This window comes from Crocodylus siamensis, chromosome 3 (genome assembly GCF_052110815.1).
Source record: "Crocodylus siamensis isolate JL-2025a chromosome 3, ASM5211081v1, whole genome shotgun sequence".
Taxonomy (NCBI): Eukaryota; Metazoa; Chordata; order Crocodylia; family Crocodylidae; genus Crocodylus; species Crocodylus siamensis.
The window spans coordinates 206,496,487-206,522,845 of record NC_143397.1 but is presented as its reverse complement, the minus strand read 5'-3'; the positions used below and the strand labels follow the sequence as shown (position 1 = coordinate 206,522,845).

At 44.8% G+C, this 26,359-nt stretch overlaps 1 long non-coding RNA gene across 1 annotated transcript in view; it reads right to left on the bottom strand.

Annotated features, from left to right (window-relative positions):
* The window catches only part of LOC149869373 (uncharacterized), a 44,979-nt gene that overhangs the window by 11,632 nt on the left and 6,988 nt on the right, over positions 1-26,359 (bottom strand). Inside the window, exons 2-7 of the long non-coding RNA XR_016441468.1 lie at positions 18,698-18,766; positions 17,435-17,545; positions 16,865-16,991; positions 16,556-16,699; positions 12,166-12,326; positions 11,047-11,194 (exon numbers count right to left, since the gene is read on the bottom strand). This is a non-coding gene — a long non-coding RNA (uncharacterized LOC149869373). The remainder of the gene's footprint in view (positions 1-11,046; positions 11,195-12,165; positions 12,327-16,555; positions 16,700-16,864; positions 16,992-17,434; positions 17,546-18,697; positions 18,767-26,359) is intronic.

Below are 26,359 nucleotides of genomic sequence, written 5' to 3'. Positions count from 1 at the left end.
TATTAGGCAGCAGAGTTAATATTCCATTTCCACATTACTTAGTGCAGGGGGAGGAGGCTAATGGTGAGAAAATACAGCCACCACAGGAGTAGTAAATTCCAATTGCAGAGGCCTGAAGAAATTTTATAATGATATTGAGAAAGAGAAAGTGAGAGAGGTGTGGGGCAGGTGCAAAGGGTAGCTAGCAGAGAAAATAGATACAGTTTCTGAAAAGACCATTTATGTCTAAGAACGAAGAAAGAATTTGGATGTTAGGAAGATAACAACATATTAAAATGCCTTCCTCTTGTCTTCTCACTCACATATCATGAATTACCTTTAGGAAATGGAGCAAACTCCAGTTTCAAATCCTGAAAGCTGCCTGGTTTCCTTCTAAAGGCTCAGATTTCTTCTCCTTTGGAAGTAAATGCAGTACTGAAATTTTAAATTCCAGTTCTGAGGTTGCTTTCTAAAGAATTCCATTAAACACCTTCTGTCTTTAGCATTTGTGGGCATTAGGGAGAGGATAGCATAGAGCTCCGAGGCTTCCCATTTCCTAGCAGATCCCTTACTTCCATCTGAAGCACATACTGTATTGTGATCTTTATATTCTGGTGTTTGAGTTGATTGGAGGAAGAGCAGAATACCAATGAGCCTGGGTTTGGAGTGCCATTTAACTCTAACATGAAGGCCAGAGGGGATTTTTCTCCTTAACATTTATTTTGTTATCATCAGGGTTGTAGGTTGTAGCTGTGTTGGTCTAAGGACATAGGCAGACATGATTCTTTGGGTAAATCCAGTATCTTTTATTAGACCAACTCAAACAGTTGGAAATATTATTATTATTTGCCATTTGTTAAACTATGTAGCTATTAATAAATAAATAATTGATAAGTGGATTAATTATTAATATTTCCAACTATTTAATAAATATTATTGTTTATTACTTAGTAGTTGATTTAATAAAAGATATTGGATTTACCCAAAGAACCTTATCTGCAGTCTGTTGCCATAGCACTTTTAAAGTTTCTAAGAAACATCTAAAGAGTTTCTAAGACTTGTCACTTAGGCTATAGTCTTGTTAACTTGGAAGATGCAAAGCATTTCCCTGAAATATCTCCCTTCACTTGGTATAGTCAGCTGTATGCCTAACTGATAAACTTAACAGAACTACAGAATTTTAAGACCTACTGTACAGTCTATTTCCTTCTGAGATACGAGGCTTCCTGGAAGGTAAATATTTATGGAATTGCCATTGAAACACCATTTCTAGTCACCAAATGACCTGCTGCTTAGATACTTAAAAGTAACCTAAGCCTGCTTTATCTGACTTTCCATGAACTGGCAGTGTGTCAAAACAGTAAAGTAGTTCAGTGGCACTACTATAAATCTCAGCCTGTTCTGCTGGAGTCAGATGGGAAGGAAACTCACACAGCAACTAGTATTAAGAAAATATCTTCCAAAAAAGTTCTGATCTTGAACCACGGGGAATCAGAGTGTGTGTGTGTAGCTCTAAAATAAGGTATGAAGGCAGGAGAAGCAGGAAGTGTTGTTGAGGTAGCTTTGCTTTTGTTATATCATTCTTTAAATAAAGATTTGCCATTATTTAAGTGGACATGAAACCTGTGCCAGCATCTTGGAATATTACTTGTTATACAATTATGGATGATCCGTTTTTCTCGTGCCAATCAATGCTTCCTTTTCCAGGTGTTGACATGGGGGAATATAGAATGGTCTCAAATAACTCCTAAGAAAATTGATTGTGAGGTTCTCTCTCTCTGTAGAGCCTAGCCCCAAACACAACAAAAAGCTGCCATTGCTTCCAGGACAATGAATATGAAGATCCTCGCTGAACTTCCTGGTTCTTTTCAGGGTTTATCTAAACTGAAGTCAGAGAAGCAGGAGTGTAGTGTAGTAATAGCCTACCTACAGGTAAATGACCCAGCAAGGATATATAGCTTGGTACAAGCTATTTCATCTGACCAAGAAGCAACTGCATGGTAAAACATGCCTTTTTACTGATGACTAAAGTGAGCTATGCAGGATTATGCAAGGAATCTTACCATGCCTTAGGGAACTGGTCACACAAAACAGCAGACCAAGTGAGTTTTTACAATGTGATTGCCCCTTCAAGTCTGGGCTATTATCCCTGAACAGATATATATGTGCCCTTATGCCATACCTGGGGACATTCACATCTGCACAGGACACAGCAAACCTCAGAAATGAGACGGTGTCACCACCTTACAGTAGCCCGAAGCATGCCCTCCATGGCTGCTTTTAGCTGTCTATCTTGGCACACACTCAAGGCAACACTGCCTCATTTCTGGGATCTGACGAACACTGAACACAAGCCAGAGGGCTGGGCGTAGTTCTTGGCCACAGTCCCAGGCAGAGCTCAGACGGCGGGCCTTGTAATTCCTCTTCTGTGGCAGAAGAATGAGAAAGCAGTTAGCCCAGGCCAACCTTCAGCAGAAGCATAGTCCTAAAATGCTTAAGTGCCTTTTCTTGCCAGCTTTCGTTTTGCCTGTCTACAAGTCACTCCTGACAGAGGAGCCTGCTCAGACATGGCTGCTGTAGCTTTGAGTGTAGCAACCACTTCATCAAAGGGGGTTTCTAGCAGTTTTGCTTCAGAACAGCTTCCTCCTCTTGCTAAATCTCAACCCTTTGTCACTTAGCATCTGATAAGCCAAAGAGCAAGCTTGAAAAAAAAAATTCTTGAAGTGTGGTTTGTTGTTTAGATCAGGAAATTTGGCTGGTTGAGCCTCTGCGGGGTGGTGGCTAGTCTCAACCTGCTTTTCTGCCTCTAAAAGAGATGGCCATTGGAAAGGATTTAAGCACCTTCCATGCAATGAAAAGAACAAAATAATCTTATGGGCATTTCTGAGAAATGATCTAATTTGAATGAAGATGAGCTTTCATCTCTGGAGTGTGTGATTGGTGCTTTATTTACAACTCCATATATTTCTTCAAATACTTGGATTTGGATAAATCCTACGATTTTAAATGTCTACTTGTAGATACATGCATCCCCCCAACACTGAAGGCAGAAGTGCTTCATTGCTCTGAGCCACTCTCTTCCATATTTTTCATCTTGCCTAAAAATCTCTGCTTCAAGCTCCTGATCTTTTAATATTTTCTTGAAGAGTCTTCCAACACATTAGTCATTTCTGTAGCTCTTCTCTGAACCTCTAGTTTCCTAATATCTATTTCATAAGAGGTCTAAGAACAAACAATCTTTTAAGGCCTGTGCTATGCAATCAGTTTTTAAGCTACACTTCCACTAGCCCCCTGCCCTAACTTCTGCTCAGCAGAGGACAGAATATGAAAGTCAAGAGACATTCTTTTTTCAGGAAAAAACCTTATAGCTTTACACACACACACACACACACACACACACACACACACACACACACACACACACACACACACACACACACACACACACACACACACACACACACACACACACACACACACACACACACACACTGGTACCTAGTTATGCAGACGGGGTGAAATACCCTTGTTACTACTGACAAAGATGCACTTGGTCAAAAATGTCAGGGGTGTACTGGTAGCCATGTTAGTCTGAGACAAGAAGACATACAAAAAAACTAAAACTTGGTTCCAAAATGATGTCTTTTATTAGACCAACTGGGAAATCGCAAGAAAACTGTCAGTTTCTGTAAGCTTTTGGGATCAAAATCCCTTTGTCAGGCTCAGACCAACACAGCTACCAAGTATATTCCTGACACATGGAAGATGCTGAGTTCTAGCCGATTTTTACATTTGAAACTTCATTGCAGAAGTTTAAAATCCAAGGTTTTTTACCTCCCTGCCTGCCATCTGACACCTCCAGGGAAGGAATTCTACCTAATCTACACATCGAAGAGCTACTCAACACCTCTCACAAAGACACTCGCATGGACCCAGAGGAGAAGCCTTCCATCTTCAGCTCCCTCTGTGCAAAAATGACGTTAATTTCCTACCTACGGGGACTTTTTATTATTTTGTAACATATATACTTTTCCCAGAGTCTTATGAAGGGACTTGGATCCCAAAAGCTTGCAGAAAAGGACAATTTTCTTGTGATTTCCTAGTTGGTCTAATAAAAGGTATCATTTTGGAATCAAGAGTTCTACTTTTTTGTATGTCTTCGGTCAAAAATATATTCAGAAATAGTTTCATACAGCAGACTGGCATATTGCCATGAGAAATCTCTAAAAAAGCCAAAAGCAGATGTTGAAGAGAAGACAACCATACTGAAAGCATCAGAATTTACTGGATAGAGGACTGAGTTCAAAGAAAAATGATTAATTATTTATATTTCTTGGGGTAGGGGTGTGTATAAACAGAAACTGCCCTTGTTCATAAATACAACAGAAGAGTTCTCAAATTACTTTCAGCACATGAACTGTTTCTCACACGAATGTTTCGCTAGCAAGCTCTGCTCCCATTTGCACTCACATAGCACCTCTGTCACAGTACAGAATGGCTTAAGTGGAAAAAGCAATATTTGGACAGCAGCTCATATAGTGTTTAGTTGTCCTTCGTGTTATATACTAGCTAGAAACAAGAGTCTGTACATGACCAACCAGCTGTTCACAGGCTTCCAGCAAATGATCCGTAGATCAATAGTTATACAGTTTGGAAACCCTCCATCTAGTGAATAAATATTTAGACCATTTGCATCTATGACACAGATGTTTTCTTAAAACACACTGGAGATATTTTTCAAATTAACACTGAAACCTTCAGACAGACTAAGACTAAGTACAGACAATCAAAAAGCCTGAGACTGGATTGATCCAGTCTTTGTAGGATAGTCTAAGCTGCAGAGATTAAATTGGAAGCAAGTGAACAGGCATTTACCTTCGATTCAGGAAATGCAGCCACATACCTGCAGTGGCTCAGGCCAGAAGCCTGGGGGTGCTAGAACACATATCCCAGCCTATCAGCCTCTGCCAAAGGGAGTAGACTGAAGCCCCAGGGTTTTTTCCCCTCTCTCACTACTTGAGCAGAGGGGACATGGCCAGCACCCAGCCCAGGGCAAGCACACTGAGGCCAGGGATAGGGGGGCTTTAAATCCCCTGCTGGGGCCTGCATGAGACCCCAGCCTTGGTCTGCCTGGGCAGGGGGGCAGCTTCTGCCAGGCTTCTCACCCCCTCCCCCGGCCCCACATTAGAGGTAAGGAAAAGGGATGCCCCCTGCCAGGCTATTTCTCACTTGCTGCTGGAGCAGAAGGGGTAAGGGTGTGGGGGAAGCCCGGGAGGGACTGCTTCTCTAGGCAAACCCTAGCTGGGGTCCAGGGCCAGGAAGAGGGTTTAAACTCCCTCCCCTAGTTCATTGCACTGGCCCTGACTTGGGGAATAGCCATGGCCCCTGCTCTGTGTTTGAGCAAGGAGCAGGGCATTGTGAGGTAGCAGCAAGGGCCTGATAGGGACTGCCCACTCAGACAAACCGTGGCTGGGGACCCCAGCTGGGTTTTGCCTGGGGAGAAGGGGGGGTCCCTCTCAGGCTCTTGCCCCCCCTTGCCCTGCTCCCCACTTGAGCCCTGGCTCCCAGCTGGGGTTTGCCTGGCAGTCCCTCCCAGACCTCCCCTCCCCACACTGCCTTGCAGCATGCCCCCCCACTCCAAAAGTGAGTGGCCAATAGCCTGGCAGGGGCTGCTGTGCCCCTGCCAGGCAGACTCCAGCTTAAGTCTCATGTCAGTGGGAGAGGGGATTTAAATACCTCTCCTTCCACTCCACCTGAGCCTGCCCGCCCATGCCCTCACCCCATCTAATCCAGTGGGGACAGGTCTGGCAGGGACTTCACCTTCCCCCAGGTGGACCCTTGTTAGACAGCCCCTCACTGCTCAGGCTAGGGAGCAGAGTGATGGAGCCAACCCTGCTCTTTGGAGCAGAGAGCACAGCCCAGTCTGGGGCTGCAAAACATCCTGGGATACTGGGGGGCTGTGATTTCACTTGAACCAGGAAGGGGTCTGGGATAGAAGTTTCATAAAGTGGATTGACCAAAAATTAGTTCTATCTGGTATTACATTCAACCACATATATCTTAAACCAGTTTCAGTCACTTTGAAACTGGTTTATATGCACTAAACTTCTGTTCTCTTGTAGGTTTAAACCAGTTTCTGATCACTTAAACACATTTATATGAAACTTCTGTTTCTAGCCTGAAAGACTGGAAAGGAAAACTCTAATATAATAAAAGCCGTAGCACTCCCAACTGTCTGTCTGTTAGGGCTGTGTGAAACTTCAGTCTGTGACTCGATTCGGTGGAGATTTGGCCAAATCGGTGGCTGAATCTCTAAATCTGACTTCATAGAATCATCACAGAATCATAGAAGTAGGGTCGGAAGGGACCTTGTAGAGCTTCAAGTCCCGCCTGGGCGGGAGAAAAGACTGGACTCAAATGAGTCCAGCCAGGTAGGCATCAAGCCTCTTCTTAAAGATCCCCAGGGTAGAAGCCAGCACCACTTCCCTAGGAAGTTGGTTCCAGTGCCTAGCTGCCCTAACTGTGAAGTAGTTCTTGCAGATGTCTAATCTAAACCTACTCTCTAATAATTTGTATCCATTGTTCCTTGTCATGCCAGGGGGCACTAGGGAAAACAGTGTCTCCCCTAAACCCTTCTGGACCTCCTACTGAGTTTATAGACAGTTGCCAGGTCCCCCCTCAGCCTTCTCTTGTGAAGGCTGAACAGGTTTAGGTCCCGCAGTCTTTCAATGTAGGGTCTGCCTTGTAGTCCCCAGATCATGCGGGTGGCCCTCCTCTGGACCCTTTCAATGTTGTCCACATCCCTCCTGAAATGGGGCGCACAGAACTGGACACAGTACTCCAGCTGTGGCCTGACCAGCGTTGCATAGAGGGGGAGGATCACCTCCCTGGCTCTACTTGAGATGCACCTGTGGATGCACGACAAGGTCCAGTTAGCCCTACCAACCGTGACCTCGCATTGTGGACCCATGTTCATCTTGGAGTCGATAATGACTCCAAGATCCCTTTCTGCCTCCGTGCCATCAAGAAGGGACTTGAATCAGGAGACCCTTTAATCCCTCCAAATTGAATTGGAAACCCCTGGATAGATTTAGAGAGATTCGGAAAGATTTGGTGATTCAGACATAGATACAGCTTTAAATGTTTTTTCTCCATACCTCAAGGTACTAGGCAGTTCGTGAATGCTGCGATGGTGGGGAGGATGGAACATCCCACAGGACTGTAGGTGGCTCCCCAGCATGCTCAGCTACATCCCTTGGCTTGGCGACTTGTGCTTCCTGGGTCTTGGGGGGCACCCGGGGTCCCTGCATGGCCAATTGCTGAGCTGGGGGTGGGGGGCAGCATGCTTACCAGCAGATCTGGAAGTGGACCGGAAGTACTTCTGGGGCCTGGTGTGCAGCCACAGGGTGCCAAAGGGAGTGGGTGCAGGGTGCATGGGCAGCGCCTTCTGGCTGCAGCACATGGCCATGGGGCAAGGCGCACCCCCCCCATGCCTGCTCCCTGCACGCACCCTGCAGCCATGCCTCCCCCTGCAGGAAGTGATTGCCAGCTGTGGCTGCAGGGCACACTGGGTGATGTATGCTGGGTGGGGGGGGCAGGGCACGTGGCTGCAGGGTGCCATGCAGGGAGCTGGTGCAGGGGGTGGGAAAGGGAGGGGAGTCATGGCAGCCTGCTGCCACTGCCAGAAGGGCAGGGGGGACTGGGACTGAGGCTGCACCTGGCTGATCCCAGCGGGGGTGGGCTGTGCTTAGGCTGGGCCAAGCTTAGGCCAGGCCATGGGAGCCCAGTGGCACTTCCAGGAAGCCAGGGGAGGGGGACCCACACCACCTCCTGGGCTCCCTGGTACTATGCCCCTGTATGAGCCGCTGGGCTCTGATGTCCCTATGACACGGCCCAGCCAAAGCCCCAGTCATGGTGAATGCATCCCCAGCTGGCTGGGCCGTGGGACACTTGGAGCCTGGCTGTTCCTCCAGAGGCAGCATCAGGGCTCCCTTGTCTGTGCACAGGGCAGGGACAGCTGCACCTGTGGCCTCAGCTCTGCCTCTGTTCCCCACCTCATTGCCCCTGCTTTGACAATGGCATAGCATCATGCGAGTCCTGCCACAGGGTAGGTCAAGCCAGGCAGCGAGGCACATGTGTGTGGCATGGAGCTGGATGTTGGGGTGGCATGCTGCTGTGTGTGTGGTGTGTGGCTGGGTGAGTGTGGTATGTGGCTGGATGGGTATGGCATGTGTGTGGCATGTGGCTGGGTGTGTGTGTGCTCTGTGTGTGTGTGGCTGGGTGAGTGTGGCATGTGGTTGGGTATGTGTGTATGGGCATGTGTCAGGTGTGGGGGGGCATACGGGGCCAGACACAGAGTGGGGGGGGGGTCTTGTGCACAGCTGGATGTGGAGCAGTGGCAGCATGGGCTGGTGGGTAGGTGCCCTCCATCTCTGCCACCCACCCACCCACCCATCATTCTTGATGGGCACTTTGCTAGTTGAAACAATTTCAAAAGGAGTAGGCTAGATACAATGGAAATACAAATTTAGAGGCAACAGAATTAGCTAAAAGATTGTACTTTTATTTTTGTTTTTAATAGAGAAAGCTGGATTCTGCATGTTGTTGATACTCCATTTTAGTCACTTTTTGCCAGTAGCTGAGATAGTAGTGGTAAAGTCATAAATACTAGGGCTCTGCAAAATTTCAGCTGCCATTTCATTTTGGCATGTGTAGGCCTGTTTCAGTGCCCAAAACATTGAATTTGAAACAAAAAGGAAGGCTTTGAAACATCTCTGAAACTAAAAGAAACTATCTGAAATATTTTGGAAATGTTTCCAATGTTTCAGAGCCAGGCTTGCAGGGAAACAAAAACTAGGAAGAGGGAGGGGGAAGAGGGGCAGAAGGACTGCTCTGATATTGACATCTGTAGCTGGCCAGTATCTGTGAGCTGTCCCTGAGGCCCCTTCCAAACCCAGTGCCATGTACCATGTGTCAGAGCCCTCACTCCCCCAACACACTGCCCCCACTGTACAGCCCCACTCCTATGGCCCCCCTGCCCAGCCCTAGCCTAGTTCTGGCACTTCAAAAAAAAAAAAAGCCCCGCACTCACCAGATGCAGGACTGGTGACTGGGGCCTCTGGGTGCTCATGGCAGAGCGCCCCCCATGCAGCACAGGGCAGTGGGGGGGGGCGTAGAGATAGCCCCCCTGCTTGGCACCTGCACAGCAGCTGCCCCATGGCACAGGTGGTGTGGCTCAGCAGGGCACCACATGCTGTTTGGGTGCTCGGGTGACTCTAAGTGTCACCCAGAGCCTGGCAGTGCTCATTCCCAGGGGTCCCAGCACCCAGGCAGTGTGTGGCAGCCTGCTGAACCGTGCCGCACCTGTGCCATAGGACAGTTTCCATGCAGGTGCCAAGTGGGGGGGTCCCCACTTCCCCCCCACTTACCTACATTGCATGGGAGGGCTCTGCCATGAGCACCCAGAGGCCCCAGTCACTGCTCCTGCAGCCGATGAGTACGGGCGTTCTTTTTTTTTTTTTTTTTTTTTTTAATAGTGCCAGAACTAGGCTGGAGCTGGCCAGGCTCCCCGCAGCCTGGGGAGAGGCAGGTACAGCCAGAGAAGCAGCAGAAGAACCTGTGGCTGCGCTGCTATGCCTGCCTCTCCCCAGATGATCCAAATCTCCAAAACAGCGTCAAATCTCTGCAACAGACTTGGCCAAATCAAAATGGAGCAGTGATCCAAAACATCAAAACAAGTCCTCCGAAATGGCCAGATCTGAAATTGAAACAAGACATAACGGGTTTGCACAGCCCTAATAAATACATCACAGTGGCTTTATCTTCCAACTCTGTCCTCTTTTAAACAAAAATCACAAAAAGCCAAACACATGTTTTAAGAAGATTACCCAAATCGAACAATTAAGCCCATAATCTGTTCTTCCACTATTTCAGTTCAGACATGCAGAATTCTTCCTCAAGCAATATTCAGTAATGTAACCACTGCTACATTACTTCAGAGGTTACAATGCGCTGCCTTGGAAGCTGGCAACTTGATGGAATAAGAGGAGAAAGCATTAAGGAAGGGGGTTATGAGCTTGTTTCCTCCTAAGAATGACTGAAAACTTTACAGTCCAAAGAAAGAGAAGAGTAATAAAATGAAGTACAGGAAGAGGAGAGAACTCCTTACATACTGCATTTGCTTAACAGCCAAGTAAAATATGCCAGCCTTAAATAAAGTCTAACAGTGATCTGGCAAAGAATATTTCCAATACTCCCTCCCCCATATGATGAAATTTTAAAATACTACCTTGACACTTTGGCAATATGAAAAAAATAATAATTTGCTTTCTACTTATTCCAGTGCTGCTTTAAGGCTTTCAAGCTTTTTTCTCCCTGTTCACAAGGGTTAGAAAACCCTTTTTTTAAATGAATGCAGATATTCTTCTTTTTTAAAATGAACACAGGTATTTATCTGATTCCAAGAGCTAAAGTTTTGAAGCGAAATACCAAATATCATGGGTCAGCAATGCTAACAATAGTTGTAAAATTCTGAGTTGGAAACAAAATGTTGTGCTTATTAGTCAGTAATTAAAAAGAGACAAACCTTGAGTAACATAAAATATTGTGATTCCTACGTATATAGAAGGAGATTAAGAAGTCAGAAATATAAAAAAGAGAAAATAGCCAATGGGAGGCTTCCTTTATGACTTGCATTATTAAAAGCTATAGTAGTTCACATGCATAATATTTGTTTTTTATTGGATAGTCAGAAATCATAGCGAAACAGGGCTAGAAGGGACCTCTAGAGTTTATCTACTCCAGCCCCCTGCCTGAGGAAGGATCATCCCTATCCAAACCATGCTATACAATCCATAATCTAAAATCTTTGTAAAACTGCCATCAACAAAGTATTGTTTACATGCTTCGGCTCAACCAGAAATTATCAGCTTGACACAGAAATTCCTGAATAAAATTCTCTAACCTCAAGCCAGCATGAGGGCAATGTATGAAATATTAATCATAAACAAATTTTTTGTAATAAAGGTCTTTATCCTTAAACATTTTAAATTAGTAATTCAGCCTTACCATGTGAAAACTGATTTGAAATTTATAAGCAAAGATGTCTGGATAGTAGAAGGCAGAAGGATGTTAGGAAGATTTTCCAAAAGTGAGTTGTGACAGTCACTTTAAAATTCTGTTTTGTATTCCTTCCAAATTGTTATACATTTTTGTCCTGCAATAAAAATGTGCCATATGACATCACAAGGTAATTTGATATGTTTATTCATGGGGTGGAGAGGAATTAGTAAAAACTGAGATGTAAGTATAATGGGAAGTGGACTTCAGACCTTGTATTTAATTATACTTCTCCAAGATGGGCAGCTGTTCAAGCTAATCAACAAGGCCTCCATGAAATTACAGTTCAGACTGTTACCTGTTACATTCATATAACCTGCAGCAATAAAATGCAGTAATTCAACCTTCTGGAACTAGGTAGTACAATTACCTCACATAAATTAAACTTCTATCAAGAACATTTTTAGTCAGAGATCAGTTCTGAGAGACATTTCACAGAACTCCAGCTACTGTGTGAAATATCAACCCCTTCAGTACATCTCCCAGGGAGTTTTCTAGAAGGAAGCATCTTCATTTTAGCAATTACTTTTATTTGAACACACTGTTGTACTTCTAAGGGTAATGTCTTATAATACCAGATATAAAAGTTAATTTTCTGTCTTGACATGTTTACCTTGCAACTGCCCCAAAATGTTTCATAAAATGTAAATTGATTGCAGTCAAACCACTATGGAGCAAGCATTATGTAATACCATGTCTGTTTAATTCTACAACCGTAGCAGCAGCTAACTCACCCATTTACCAAACTCAGAAGTTGATACAAAAGGATAAAACCAAACAACAAAACAAACAAAGAACCTCACATGGAACACCTGAAAACATAAAAAAAAATTGACTTCAGCATGACAGGTGTATGGGCTGATTACATAAATAAACATCAGAGTACTATCTACCTCTTCTGGTTAGGTCTTAGCTGCATTTACTCAATTCCTTAAACTAAAAAAGTATCTTTACTATAATTTCCTGCCGTCAACCTAGGTAAAAGTACATACTTCTCTTGATGATATATGTACTGCAAAAAGACCTATCCAAGTTAATTGTACAACTCAGAAATAAAATTTGACATACCTTGGACCCAGTTATAGTTGAGATCAAAATGCTTTTATCCTTAGTGCTTGAAAACGTATGTATAAAAAAGAAGAGAATGCTTTCTGAGTGGATCCCTTTTGATTTCACGACTAGTATATTTTGCATTTGACATCCAAAGCACATTTGGCAGTTTGTAGAACCTGTTAGTTTAAAAGGTTTTCATTTAGAAAAATAACAGAATCTGGAGCTTAGCTGGCACTTAGACTTAAGGTTAACTAGCAGCAAATCCTAATCATGGGGCCTGATTCTCAGAGGTGCGGAACACCTGGAAAATCCACTGACTTCAGCCAGATGTGCTGAGAGCTTAAAACGCTGAAAAAAAAAATTGGGTAGTTTATGACCTTCAGGATTGCCTAATATGTAAGTAGCAGAGTTCAGAAGTTATTTATGGCTCATTCAACTGTTTATCTTGAATCCCTACCAGAAACAGTACATCAACAATTATCAGAAGATACTGTACTCTCCTGATATCTTCTAATTCATAATCACATACTCAGATGAATTAGAATCAAACTGCATTCTACCATGAAAAATTTTATGACTAACTTTAATGGGAGTCATTATGTACAACTTGTACTGAACAAAATAAGTTACATATCCACATTCATTTTTCAATTTATTAAATCCTTTTCTGTCTGTTACACACAAAAAAAAGCACAAGACCAAACAATAGCGATTTTAGGTATTGAGCTGTCTTATAATTACTTGATGTATATTGGGCGCATCTACATGTGTATTTCCGGGGCAGTAACCAAAATTACTCTGCAGTACAGGTGTACATCTATACATGCAACCCCGTACTACGCAGTAAATATGGTGATTTATGTTGACTTGAGTGCCAATTTGATACCTGCATAGGCAGGTATCAAATTTACACCTCATTAGTTACTGCGCAGTAATGCACATGTAGACACCTTACTGTGCAATAACACTGTATGTGTGGACTGACCTGGGACTAACTTTAGTTCCAGGTCAGTTCACACACAGCCTTAATGTGCTTTAACACCTGCATGTGTAGATGTTGGCCTATTCCTGCTTACTGTGCAGTAATTTACTACTCAGTAAATTTAACCCGGCATAAATGTATGGGTAGACACACCCACTGTCACTAGATTTAGGGATCTAAGAGCATAAAGCTGAATCATTAAATTGTAAAATAATCACTGTTTCATAGTTAGTAGGGTCAGAAGGGACCTGAGCAGATCATCAAGTCCGACCCCCTGCCATGGCAGGAAAGAGTACTGGGGTCAAACAACCCCGACTAGGTGATTATCCAGCTTCCTTTTGAAGACCCTCAGGGTAGGAGTGAGCACCACTTCCCTTGGAAGTTGGTTCCAGATCCAAGCTGCCCTGACTGTGAAGTAGTGCTTCCTGATGTCTAGCCTGAACCTACTCTCAGTCAACTTGTGGCCGTTCTTCCCAGTTACTCCTGGTAGTGCTCAGGGGAACATGGACCATCAATAACTGTTTCTGTTTTCTAATTTCTAAAATAATTATCATTTTAAAATGCAACTTGTGAAGGAAATGTAAACTGACCGCAGCAAGCTGTTCATCTATCCTCTTCTTAAACCCCCCCAGGGTAGGAGCCAGCACCACTTCTCTTGGAAGTTGGTTCCAGATCCTAGCTGCCCTGACAGTGAAGTAGCGCCTCCTGATATCTAGTCTGAAACTACCCTCTGCCAGCTTGTGACCATTATTCCTGGTCACTCCTGGTAGTGCTTGGGGGAACAGTGACTCCCCCAATGCCTGCTGGTCCCCTCTGACTAGTTTGTAATGGCCACTAGATCCCCCCTCAGCCTTCTCTTGTGGAGGCTGAACAGGTTCAGGTCCCATAGCCTGTTCTTGTATGGTCTGCCCTGCTGCCCCCTGATCATGAGAGTGGCCCTCCTCTGGACCCTCTCCATGCTGTCCACATCCCTCTTGAAGTGCAGTGCCCAGAACTGGATGAAGTACTCCAACTGCGGCCTGACCAGTGTTGCATAGAGGGGAAGTATCACTTCCCTGGACCTGCTTGAGATGCATCTGTGGATGCATGACAAGGTGCAGTTGGCTTTTCTGACTGAATCCCCACACTACCAGCCCATGTTCATCTTGGCATCAATGATAACTCCAAGATCCTTTTCTGCCTCTGTACTGATGAAAAGGGAGTTCCCCAGCCTGTAGATATGGTGCTGGTTCTTCCTCACCAGGTGCAGCACCTTGCACTTGTCGGTGTTGAATCCCATCCTATTCTCATCCGCTCACCCCTGTAACCTGTCTAGGTCCAATTGTAGCCTATTCCTTCCTTCTAACGTGCCCATATCCCCCACATCTTAGTGTCATCAGCAAATTTGAACAGAGTGCTTTTTACCCCCTCGTCCAAATCACTGATGAAGATGTTGAACAGTACGGACCTGAGGACCAAGCCCTGGGGGACCCCACTGCCCACATCCCTCCAGGTCAAAAATGACCCATCCACTACCACTCTCTGGCTGTGTCCCTCCAGCCAGTTGGTGACCCATTTGACTATGTAGGTGTCAACACCACAGTCCTCCAGTTTCTTAATGAGAATGGAGTGAGAGACAGCGTCAAAGGCCTTCCAAAAGTCCAGGAAGACTATGTCCACTGCTACCCCTGCATCTAAGGATCTGGTGAACTGGTCATAGAAGGCCACCAGGTTGGTCTGACAGAACCTGCCTCTAATGAACCCGTGTTGGTTGCCCCTAAGCATATTCTCCCCTGTTGGCCCCTCGTGGACATGTGCCAGAATAATTCTCTCAAAAAGCTTACCCAGGATTGAGGTAAGACTAACGGGCCTATAGTTTTCCGGGTCCTCCTTCCTCCCCTTTTTGAAGATGGGAACCACATTGGCCCTCTTCCAGTCCTCTGGCACCACACCAGAGCACTACGAGTGCTCGTAAAGCCATGCCAGGGGTCCCGCAATGACCTCAGCTAATTCCCTCGGTACTCTAGGGTGGAGATCATCCAGACCAGCTGATTTGAATACATCTAGTCCCTCCAGAAGTTCCCTAACTAGTTCCTCACTAAGCCTTGGCCTAGATGCACCTCCCCTGGGGTCTAAGCGGGGACCGGGGGGGGCTGGCTGTTCCGGTCCCTGCTCAGGAAAATGGAGGCAAAGAAGTCATTAAATAGGTTAGCTTTGTCATCTGGTGTGACGACCAAATTTCCTAGTGTGTCCTGCAGGGGCCCCATGTTACCCGGAACCTTCTTTTTGCCCCCTATGTATTTAAAAAAGGACTTCTTGTTGTCCTTGATCCGGGAAGCTAGTCCCAGTTCTATCTCTGCCTTGGCCTTCCTGACTGCCCCCCTGCATCCCTGAGCAACCACAGTATAATCCTCCCAGTATAATCCTCCCTGGCCCCTCCCTTCCATTGGGTGTGCTCCTCTGTTTTAGCTAGAAGACATTCCCGGATGCTTTTGGTGAGCCATGAGGGCTTTTGTGCCCTCCTGCCCCCTTTGATCCGTGTTGGGATTACTTCCCTTTGGGCTTGGAGGATCGTCTCCTTAAGGAGCAACCAGTCTTCTTGGATACCTGGCTCCCTTTCCCTCCAGGACCTCAGTGCTTTGCTTCCCCAACTATTCTCCTTAGCTCATTGAAGTCTGCCCTCCTGAAATCTAGGGCTGCTGCCTTGCAGTAGGCCTTTGCCACCTTGTGCTGGATGGTGAATTCCGGCAGGTGATGATCACTGTTGCCCAGGTGGTCAAGCACCCTCAGCCCCCTCACCAGGTCATCACCCGTGGCCAGCACCAGGTCCAACAAGACACCTTCCCTGGTGGGGCTGTGCACCTCCTGGGTTAGATGGAGGTCCTGCATTCTGGCTAGGAACCTACGTTAGCAGTCAGACCTGGCTGACTGCTCTTCCCAGCAGATGTGTGGAAAGTTCAGGTCATCCATGATGACCACGTCCATTGACCTAACTACCTCCGTGAGCTGACTTAAAAATTCCTGGTCTAGCTCTTCCCCTTGGTTAGGTGGTCTGTAGTAGACCCCCACCGTTAAGTCTCTTTCCCCTCAACTGCCTTGTATTCTAACCCAGAGCACTTCAGAGTGCCCTTCCTCTGACTCTGTGCTACTTGATGAGGAAGTGTATCCCTCCTTAATGTAGAGCTCCACACCCCCACCTTTCCTCCCTGTCCTATCCTTCTTGTACAGCCTATAGCCCTTGATATTCATCACCCAGTCATGCATTGGGTCCCACCACGTTTCAGTGAACCCCACTATGTCTGGGTTTGTGTCAGCTAGCAGGAGGGTAAGTTCCTCTTGCTTGTTTCCCATACTATGAGTGTTTGTGTAGAGGCATTTGAGGCCTCCTGAGGATGTGTGCACTGGCCCCCTACTTTCAGCATTGCCCTGGCCCCTGTTGCTTACCTGTGTATATGTTCTGCTCGTCGGTCTGGGCTGGGCTGTACTTGTGGGTGTTGCTTGGTTTGGCAGTCCAAGGCTTACTCCGCCCTCATCTTCCCCTTCCCCCAACAAGCCTAGTTTAAAGCGTGGTGAAGGAGATCCACAAACCTAGAAGAAAACACACGCTTACCTTTAGGGGAAAGGTGGAGCCCATCCCATCCGAGCATGTCTCTGGGACTGCTTAGCTCCTTCGGCCTGCTCGGATCGTGGAGAGCCTCCTATCCAGTTGCCTCCTCTCCTTCCTTCTCTTCCAGAGTCGCCAGGGCCTCGTACCTGTTCTAGAGCTGGACTGAAGGAAGTGGTACTGTTGTGTTGCAAGCAGCCCTGGTTCTGGAGATGACCGTCTGCCACTCTGCAGTGGAGGGTACTTCCGAGGTGCTTCTTCCTTGGGTGTGTGGCCCTGCAGGGAAAGGAAATAGCCGTCAATTTCATCCTCCGCCTCCCTGATTCCCCTCAGCCTGCTAACTGTTGTGAATCCTAACAAAGCTATTATTTAACATTGTAATTATCACCATAGCAGTCAGCTGTACTGAATAAATAGACCTCCCAAAAAACTGATAAAAGCTACTTTGCAATGTTGGCACTTAAATGGCACTACCCTGTTATTTGCATAAGTTTTTCAGAAATATGCTTTTCTGAAGTCATCACAATTTTTTTAAATAGTGTATTTTACTTAATTTATGCCCAGTTTATCACCAAAGAGGATATCATTCTAACTCTGAAACCCAACATAAAAACTGCTTCTTATAGCCACTGGAAGGTACTTTTTTTACAAGCATGCTGCTTTTGTCTTGCCCATCCCTTCCCAGTCTTAGGAAGCAAATAAACAATCACATTCCGGACCTTAGCTCTGTCTGTTTTGTCCTAGTCCTGAGAGGTAGCTTCAGGTTTAGTCAGTGCAGACTATACCAGGTGTAGTCCACTTCCATGTTATACTGATGTGTACAATAGATCCTAATGTACAGTGGATGAAGCAAGGGAAGCAAACACATATAAAGTTATTGAGAGATTCTTTCACTGATAGTGAAAAGAAGAGTGCTAATTATAGTTAAGAAACTGAATGTGAATGTGTCTAATGCTTGAACAATAAGATTCCCAGCAAGATTCCCAAGTTACTAAAGTTTTGAAAAAGTTATGTTGAATTACTATTTGATCATGAAATATTTCTCAGACAACACATTGGGCATGTCTACACAAGGCATTTACTGCTCAGTAGGCTAAATAACTTTGCAGTAAACATCTTGGCATCTACACACACGTCCCTATTAGGCTCGAGTAAAAAACTTTGCAGCACTGCATGTGTAGAAGCTGCCCTGGCTGGCTGGAGCACAAGGGTGCTTCAATGCAGGGGTTGCCTGCTGGCTAGCCCCACACTGAAGCACCCTCGTGCCCCAGCCAGCCTCTCCACAGCATGTTAAACCAGGGGTAGCAGCCCTGGGTTGGCAGGCTGACCCCCTGGACCCTCTGCAAGCTGGGGCTACTCCACTCTGGCTCAATGTCCTGTGCACGCATGAAGATCTGTGCCTGGGAGCAATGAACTCTGGTGTGATAAACTCCGGAGTTTATTCCAGTGGCAATGCATGGAGGGTGCATGTGCGCCCCCTGAGAGCGCCAGTGGACCTGTCAGGCTGCACTCCCTGTTTAGCTGGCAGGCAAGAGGGCAGGTGGGAACATCACTGCCCCTCCCTGTGAGCGCCGGCCAGGGACCAGAGCCACCAGCAAAAGTGGTGAGTGAGATTGGCCACTGGAGGCCCCCCCAACACACACTAGTCGCTGACTGGTGGTGCAGGGGCACATGCCCCCTCCCCGACTCAAGAGACACCAGTCACCCATGGTTTATTCATACATAGCAATATGCATGTGTAGGTGCACCCATTAAAAGTCATATTGTGAACTCAAAAGAGGGTTCAGATTACCTAAGTTACCTTAACTTCACCTTTTCCTGACTTCTCAGTGGTTCATTTCACAATCTTTAATGTGAATTAAAAAAATACTGTTGTATGGAATTTCCTATGCTTCCAGCCCCAAAAGAGGATTGATCATAAACAACTGTTAGCTAGATAGAAATCTTTTGTTTTGCATATTATGGTTCATGATTTAAGTCACCTTTATAGATCCTTCCTCCCATTGTATGATAGCAGACAAAGGTCCTTACAGGCCTCCTTCCCTTGACACCTTCAAATGTCATAAGGAAAGACACAGAGTTTAGATCTGCACACATGTGCAGAGACACAGAACACTAATATAACATTATTTGACTGCAATCATCATCATGCATTTATGAGTACATTTTCCAACTGTGACAAATCATGTCTACTTCTGGCTGGAACTTTAAAAACACTTAGAGAACTCACTCCTGCAAAAAAATTTCACACTTGGTTAACTACACCAAGTAACATTCAAAATAATATGTATTTTTTCTCACTTCCCCCAATTGTCTTCATTCTCAGAAAGAGATTTAAATTGGGTTTATTCAAATAAATTTGTTTTCAGTCCGGGAGCAAAGGTGACAGATTTACGCATGCAAAGTAAAGGATCTATGAATTTAAAACAATTAATAAGTGACAGATCAGAATGGAATCACTTTTGCAGGCCTAGTTTTAAGCAAATGACACCGTTGTCTTATTGAACTGCTTTCTCTAAATTAAGCAATTCTAAGGGGGAAAAAATAAAAGCAGAGAACTGAGTGGGAAGAAGCCAAGCAGAACAATTTTACCTGCTTCTTGGTCTAATATTGCCCCCCCTTTTCTTAAGGAAAGCAATGTTTTGTTGAGATAACCAAACTGATAACATTGGAAACTGAAATCATTATTCCTATACTGAAATTAGCAACAAAAGACTTTATGATAGGACAAACAGCAGTGTTAAATTTTTAAAACTAGTTCTGTATTTTCTGGAGACACTGATAAATGGTAGTTCATACTCCATTCTCATCCAGAAAGAATTCCCAGCTCTGGTGCATTTTCTGATGTGGACATATTTCTAGTAAGAAATTAAATGTGATATGCACTACATTTAAGTAAATCATTTTAAAATGGAGGAATAAAGGGCACAACTTTCAGCAATTAAAACAGTAATAACAAAGTTTGAATCTGAAAACATATTTAGTGACTGAGGGCTAGCACAAAAACAATTAAAAACCCTTAAGAAGTCTCCTGGTCTCTGAAGTGGAATCCAAAACCCGGGGTTTGGTGTCTAGGCTCCCAATATATAATGTGTATATATATATATGAGAGAGAATAATTATCCCCAAAAAAATAAAAGCCAAGCCAACTTTTGAAATACTCAAAATTGCACTGTTTAAATCATAAAAGATGGGAATAATATTTCCTTTTTCACCCTTAGTTTCTGTTGCTTAATTATGATGTTGATTCTCTTATGAAATGAAGACTGAAATCTCATTGCTATTGTTTTAATTACAGCAAGTTCTCAAGACGAGTAATTTTTGTACAGTGAAGACACTGTGTCAACATTAATTTAACTTTATATGAACAATAAAATTAACCAAAATATTTATGTAATATTGGGAGGTCAGCCTTGGATTCTGATAAAGAATAACAAGGGAAGGAGGAATGAAAAACATCCACATATTGAACAAACTAAGCAACGTACTAAATTAGATGGAGAAAAGAAGGACCTGAAGGAGAATGCTGTCAGGCATTCATTTAAAGACATGATGAGATTTGATTTGCAATCCCAACAATCACACAGGTGCATGGCAGGACATGCAATTTTGCTGTTTGGGATTAGATCCCAATTGTACCTTATTTCCTAGGGTAAGGGGATCCCAGGATAAACAAGCTGAAAGCGGGGTTCACTCAGTTAAGCTGATTGCCAGCTGGGGCTAAAGAACAAATCTGGGTCTGAAACCGGCCCCACTGGGGTCCTTGGCCCCAGTCAATAGTTAGCTGATTGTCAAAACCCCAGCTGGGCTGCACATGTGGTTTTTACAAGTCCCACCATGCAGGGACTCTAGGATGGGAGAACCTTTCTCTGATCCTGGAGAACCATCATGCTGGGACCTTTAAAATTATGAGTGCAGCACAGCCCAGCCCAGCCAAGCCAAGGTTTCTGACATCCTCACTGCATGTACACCTCAGTACTGAGGAGAAGCCCCTTGATCCTGGAGTGCCCTGGCACAGAGGATGTCAGAAAACCCTGTGTGCAGCTGAGCTGCATGCACAGTTCTTAAAGGCTTGGGGTGCAATGAACTAGAGATCTGGGAGATGCGCTATGATGTTGGCCCTCACCACCCCCTTCCCCTCCCCCCATCTACCTCTAAGGGTTAGGTGGAGGTCTGGAATCCAGGAACCAGTTCTGCCCCCAGCCTGATTAGATAGGGGACAGCTCTGTAACTGTTTACCTGTACTGTAGGCTTGACCTAGACCATCCATTTTCCCCATGTAAGTCACTTAATAGTCCATGGAGGGTAACTGCTTTTAGCCACCGATACTCTTGTCCAAATTCATAACAGTGGCCAAGTTATGACAGACTATGTGTTCCTTTACTCATCTCCCATAAGTAGCTTTCAGAAATAAAAGGGCTGCCCCATACTGGATCCTGACACTCAGCTGAGCATTGGAAGCTTTCATGGGCCGGCCCCAACCTGCCACACGTTCAGTTTAAGGCAACAAAGTTATTACACGTTATATAGATGTGGAATAATTTTGTGGCTTGTTTGCTGTGGTATGCCATAGATTGACATGAAACATCATCTGGCTGCAAGGCTGCATGCAACACCCTGGAGGTAAGGGTAGGAGCTTAAGGGGATGATTTGGAGGCTCCTAGTCCTGGGCATGACCTAAAAAAGCACCCTGCCAGGAGTAGGTGGGCTGGTGGAGCTCCCAGTGGCGTGGGAGCCTCCAGGAAATACCAGGCCAGTTACCACCCTGGTGAAAGGCAGATTGGGTCACCTTAATAACTGCAGCTCCCACAACCAGGTAGGTTACCCCATGGTAGGGACAAGAAGGTGGACACAGGTTAGAGAGTGGGCTATAGACTCAGAAACCTGACTTAGAGTACCCTCAACTGGTCAGTGCTGGGCCAGGACCAGAATGGTCAAAAGGGCCAGGGACCTACCGGGAGAGACACCCAGAGTTGAGGGCCTGGGGTTTCTGACTGGTCTTGGAGGTAAAGCCAAGGCTTGTGTGGCCAAAGGTCCAGGAGGACCACACCTGAGAGGGGGAAGAGTCCAGGGAGCTAGGCAAGCCAGAATGAGGGCCGCCTGAGTGGAGGGATCTTGTAGGAGTCCGGACTGGAGAATTCTGGGGCCCAGTGTGGAGCCAGTGATGTTAAGAACAGTGGATGCCATCTGTGAGGCTTGGGTTGTGGTGTAGGAGAAGAACAGAGCCACAGATAGTGCCCCCTGGCATCAGGGCAAGAAATGGGCAGCCTCCCACCTAATTAATATCATAACTATATATCATCAAGGTGTGGCAGAAGAGGAGGTTGGTGGTTAGCCCAGAAACAGGTGGGCTGGCCATTGGTAGGCAGGCCCTGAGGAAGCCTCCTGTTACAGTGTGATTAGCAGGTTAATTGCTTCTTAAATGTGATGTGTTATCAGCCTTAGAACTGTACTATCCTCTGTTGATTTTGTGTAATTATACTCAAACAACATTAGATGTGGGAGAATCTGGGAAGCACTACTATAGAGCACTTGGAAGAGTACTATAGAGTTTTAGGACCTGAGATAGCATCCGTAGCTAATGATGACCGTTATTTTTAGGTTAAATATTTATCATTCCTTTAGCACTTTTCATTTTCTAAGCAGTTTAATGATCCTCACTACACCTCTAGATAGAAGTGTATTATCATCCCAGTTTCAAAATTGTGGAAACCAAGGAAAAGCAGTTAAATGCCTTTCCAGATGAAGCAAAGATTATAACTCACACTTGGGCACCCAGTCATTTCCTCACATTGCACCCTCCAAAGAAGAGAGAACTGAAGTAGATGGATATTCACTGAGCCTGCATTCAGTAGCAGGCACAAGCTTCTGGCTGGATTCAGATTTGGGGTAAGGGTTGGGAAAAAGTATCATTCTAGTTATTGCCATTATCTAGTTTACTTTAAAAACTTGGGTAACAAATACTCGATTAATATGCTCAAAGGGTTGACTTTTACCCCCTCTATAATGGCCAGCCTCTCCCTCAATCAGCATCACACTGCAGTCTTTTCTATGATGAATTAAGCTGTTTACCCTCAGCTATGCCCTAATCTCAACAAGACATTGGACAAGGCACTCAGCTACATCATCTAGGTTGGGTAAGATAAAAGACAGTGCTGGGTGTCTTGCACATACTGAAAATACCACACCCAACAACTTCTCATGCCCTGTATGACACACAAAATAAAACAGATGGCAAATGGAACCATGTGATCTAATAAGGGTGTTTTTCCTTCTAAAATGCACACTAAGAGACATCAAGTAAATAATCATGGATAAGACACAAAAAATATGGTATACTATTTTAAATTTCTAAGGAAGACTATGTTCAGATTTCTTGGTCTGTCATTCCATTTCCCAAACCTCATTAGCAGCAGCTGCTGGTGCTCCTGCTCCTTCAGATTAAAGATATCTCCTTGTATGTCATCCTTGAAAAGGATTGGGCACTTCAGTAAAAGGCAGTGCTTTCTGCAGGACATCTCCCAAATCACACTGACTGACTTGAGTTAAAGTTTGATTCATTAGATTCTAAAATTGTTGTCTTGGGAGAAACTCTGGACAATAAGCTTAAGATTTTCCATTGAGGTTGTTAAAGATAATGACTTGTAAAATTTAAGCTGTAGATAACAATACTATAGCTACCAGAAAGTGTTAGTAGGCACCACTCAATCAATTTTCCTATAGTCTGAGATAATTTTTAGAACTTGACCTCAAGTCACTCATTTTAATTACCCTTGAAAACCTGTATTGTGACCTTTGGGACCTTATTGATCAGGGATAAAACAGATAAGCAGATTGCAAATGTGAAGATCCTAAATATTGCAAGAAAAATATAGGTTTTATCCACTCCCGCAAAATCTGCTCTTCTGCATAAAAAGTACTGACTTTAAAGTCAGTCTGAGACTCCATATTGGATCTCTAACAGGTACAGACAGGACTCACAGACCAAGGGGATACAGGGATCCCAGGTAGCTTTAAGCAACCTTTGTACCCTCCACTTTAGAGACTGCTTCAAGTCTGGTGTTACCTGTCAGCTCTGTGCTCTTGAGAGAACCTTGGCACCCCCATCTAACCAGAACTAAGCAGAAGAAGAGATTAATAGGCATCTTGGGCCGTACAAAAATCCCAGTCCTAGTATGGGAGGCCTATTTAAACTTGATTGACTAAAACTCAGTTGCTGGGTTAGGGAACGGTGAGGCAAGAGACTGAGTCAAAGGGAGTATGGGCAACACTTGAACAATGGTTAAGGGTTCATCACAATGTCCAGCCCACTGAAGCCCTGACCACAAATCCTGTCATACTTTTCCCAGGATGACTGGTGGAAGTCCTCCCCACAAAGTTTATGAACACTCCAAGTAATCCCCTTAAGTATGTTCCATGTGCCCTTGGGATTTCCTGTTTTACAAAACAGACCGAATCCAGGAACCAGTAAAAGATTACAGTAAGATCTGAAAGTCATGCTAAGCTGAGGCTTATTCACAACAGGTAAAATACAAAACAGTGATGCTGGCTTAACAGTGCAAACATAGCTAGGCCATCTGAGAAGAAATAATGTGGTATCCCTTCCAGTTTATCTTCTATATTCATAATAATTTCAAACCGGCTCCTAGGTGTCTGGTTACTCCTTAAAATTTTATGTCTTTCCTGGTTGTTAATCAGTTTCTTGAGATGTTCCAACCAGATAACTCCTTGTCACTGAAAAATGTAATTCATTTAAATTGAAACTGTTTCTATAACAAGATTTTCCCTGTCGATTACTGCTTCAGACCCTCTTGATCTACACTATTAAAAGAATGCTTTGAAGAGGCTGAACTAAAGGTGTAAGAAAGCAGTAAAGCAGCAAACAGTAGGCTTCAAGAGGGAGAAATCTCTCTAACACCATCTGCTGTTGTTCTTGAGAAACTGGGATAAACAGATCGTCTCTTTTTGTCCCGTTTAACCTTCAACGATCATGCTAGGAACTTGGCCTGTTAACAAACCACCCAAATACCTTGGAACAGTGAGATCCCAGCTCTCTCCCTCTTTCTCTCTTTTTCTCTCTAGGCATAGTTTTGTGAACGTGAATTTTACTAGTTAAGCTTGAGCTAGGTTTCCCCTAGTACTCAACTGAACCAGGGTAATATCGTAACTGTTTGTGTTTGTTTTTGCTTTTATGGCTGTTATTACTAGCACCATCATAAATGCCATATACTTAGCAATAAATAACTTTTATAGTCAAACTGGTGGTAACCAGGTATATTTTTCCTTCTGTACTTCCCCTTCCCCACTTACTCCGGAACAACATTTCTTTAACCTAAGCCAAAGATCCCTGTAAAGCCCCAAAATACTGTGGGGTCCACTCATCAAGAGGCTACCACTACTAGGACAGTTAGGGCAAAGGATTGGGATGTGCTGAGTTTGAGACACATAAAGGGATCAGCTTGTACAGGCTGATTGACTCAGTTTGGCTCAGATGGACCCATCAATGGCATGTGACCCTGCTACTGGGGAGAGCATGGCGGTGGCAGGAGCATGACGGCGGTGGTAAGTGGGGAGCTCCTGCAGATGTCACCAACGCTGTCGGTGGCAGCAGGGTGTGGGGTGGTGAGCAGCAACTGCCCGTAGGCACCACCAGTGTTGGCGGTGCCTTTTTGTAGGGAGTGCACAGCCACGCTCAGGGCATGTACCCCCTACACATGGCCTCTGGACATGCCCTAATGAACTGAATGCTGGCCCATGAGGCTGACAGCTGAACACTCAGCCTGATTCCGAGGTATTCTGTTCACTTGTGTGCTTGTGTCTGACTGCATTTTATTGTTGCCCTGATGAACCGATTCCTGGCTTATGAGGTTGTCAGCCTGTATTTGCTGATCATCCCTGACAGATCAGGCATGTCATGTTAATCTCTGTGACTAATTTGGTGGCTGGAGGATCCCAACCCCACTGAAACTGAGTCCTGCAAGATAACTCTGTTGGGGGTGAGGACTTGCAGAAGGGAGAGATGCAGCTGTATATAGAAACACAAGTAACACCAGCAGCATGCTGATAGAATTACAGAGACCCCAGAAAAATCCCCTAAAAATGAGCACACCCCAAAGTGATGGGCAAATCTGGTAACACTGGAACAGTCCGCATCATAGTTTTGAAAGCATTTGGAGGCTTGTTTACATATGAACTCTAGGCTGTTCTAGAGACTACAGAGCTTTCCAGATTCTCCACCGTGCAGCACGGTCTGTCACCCATCAAGCACATTGCTTCACCACCACACCCCAAGTTTGTAATACGGTCCTCGGTAGGCCCTCTTACAGATATTTTCCATAGTAGCTATACTAGTGATGTCCCATCCTGGTTGCAAACAAGGTTTAGTGTGGGGAAGGGTTCGTCAGAATGAGGATGAAGATCTTGGGCTTAAATTCCAATTATGTAAAACAATTGGATTTTTCCTCTGACTACATTTTCTAGAGCTATAAACCGAGAGAATACTTTTGTAAATGTACATGTTGCCAATATTGCTAAAAAGGAGACACGGTGTATAAACTCCCTGGTCAAATCAGTATAGACTGTGGGGTGTTTTGCCTTCCTCTATAGCTGGGGGCATGGCCCTCTACCTGGGATCTCTTGAGCAT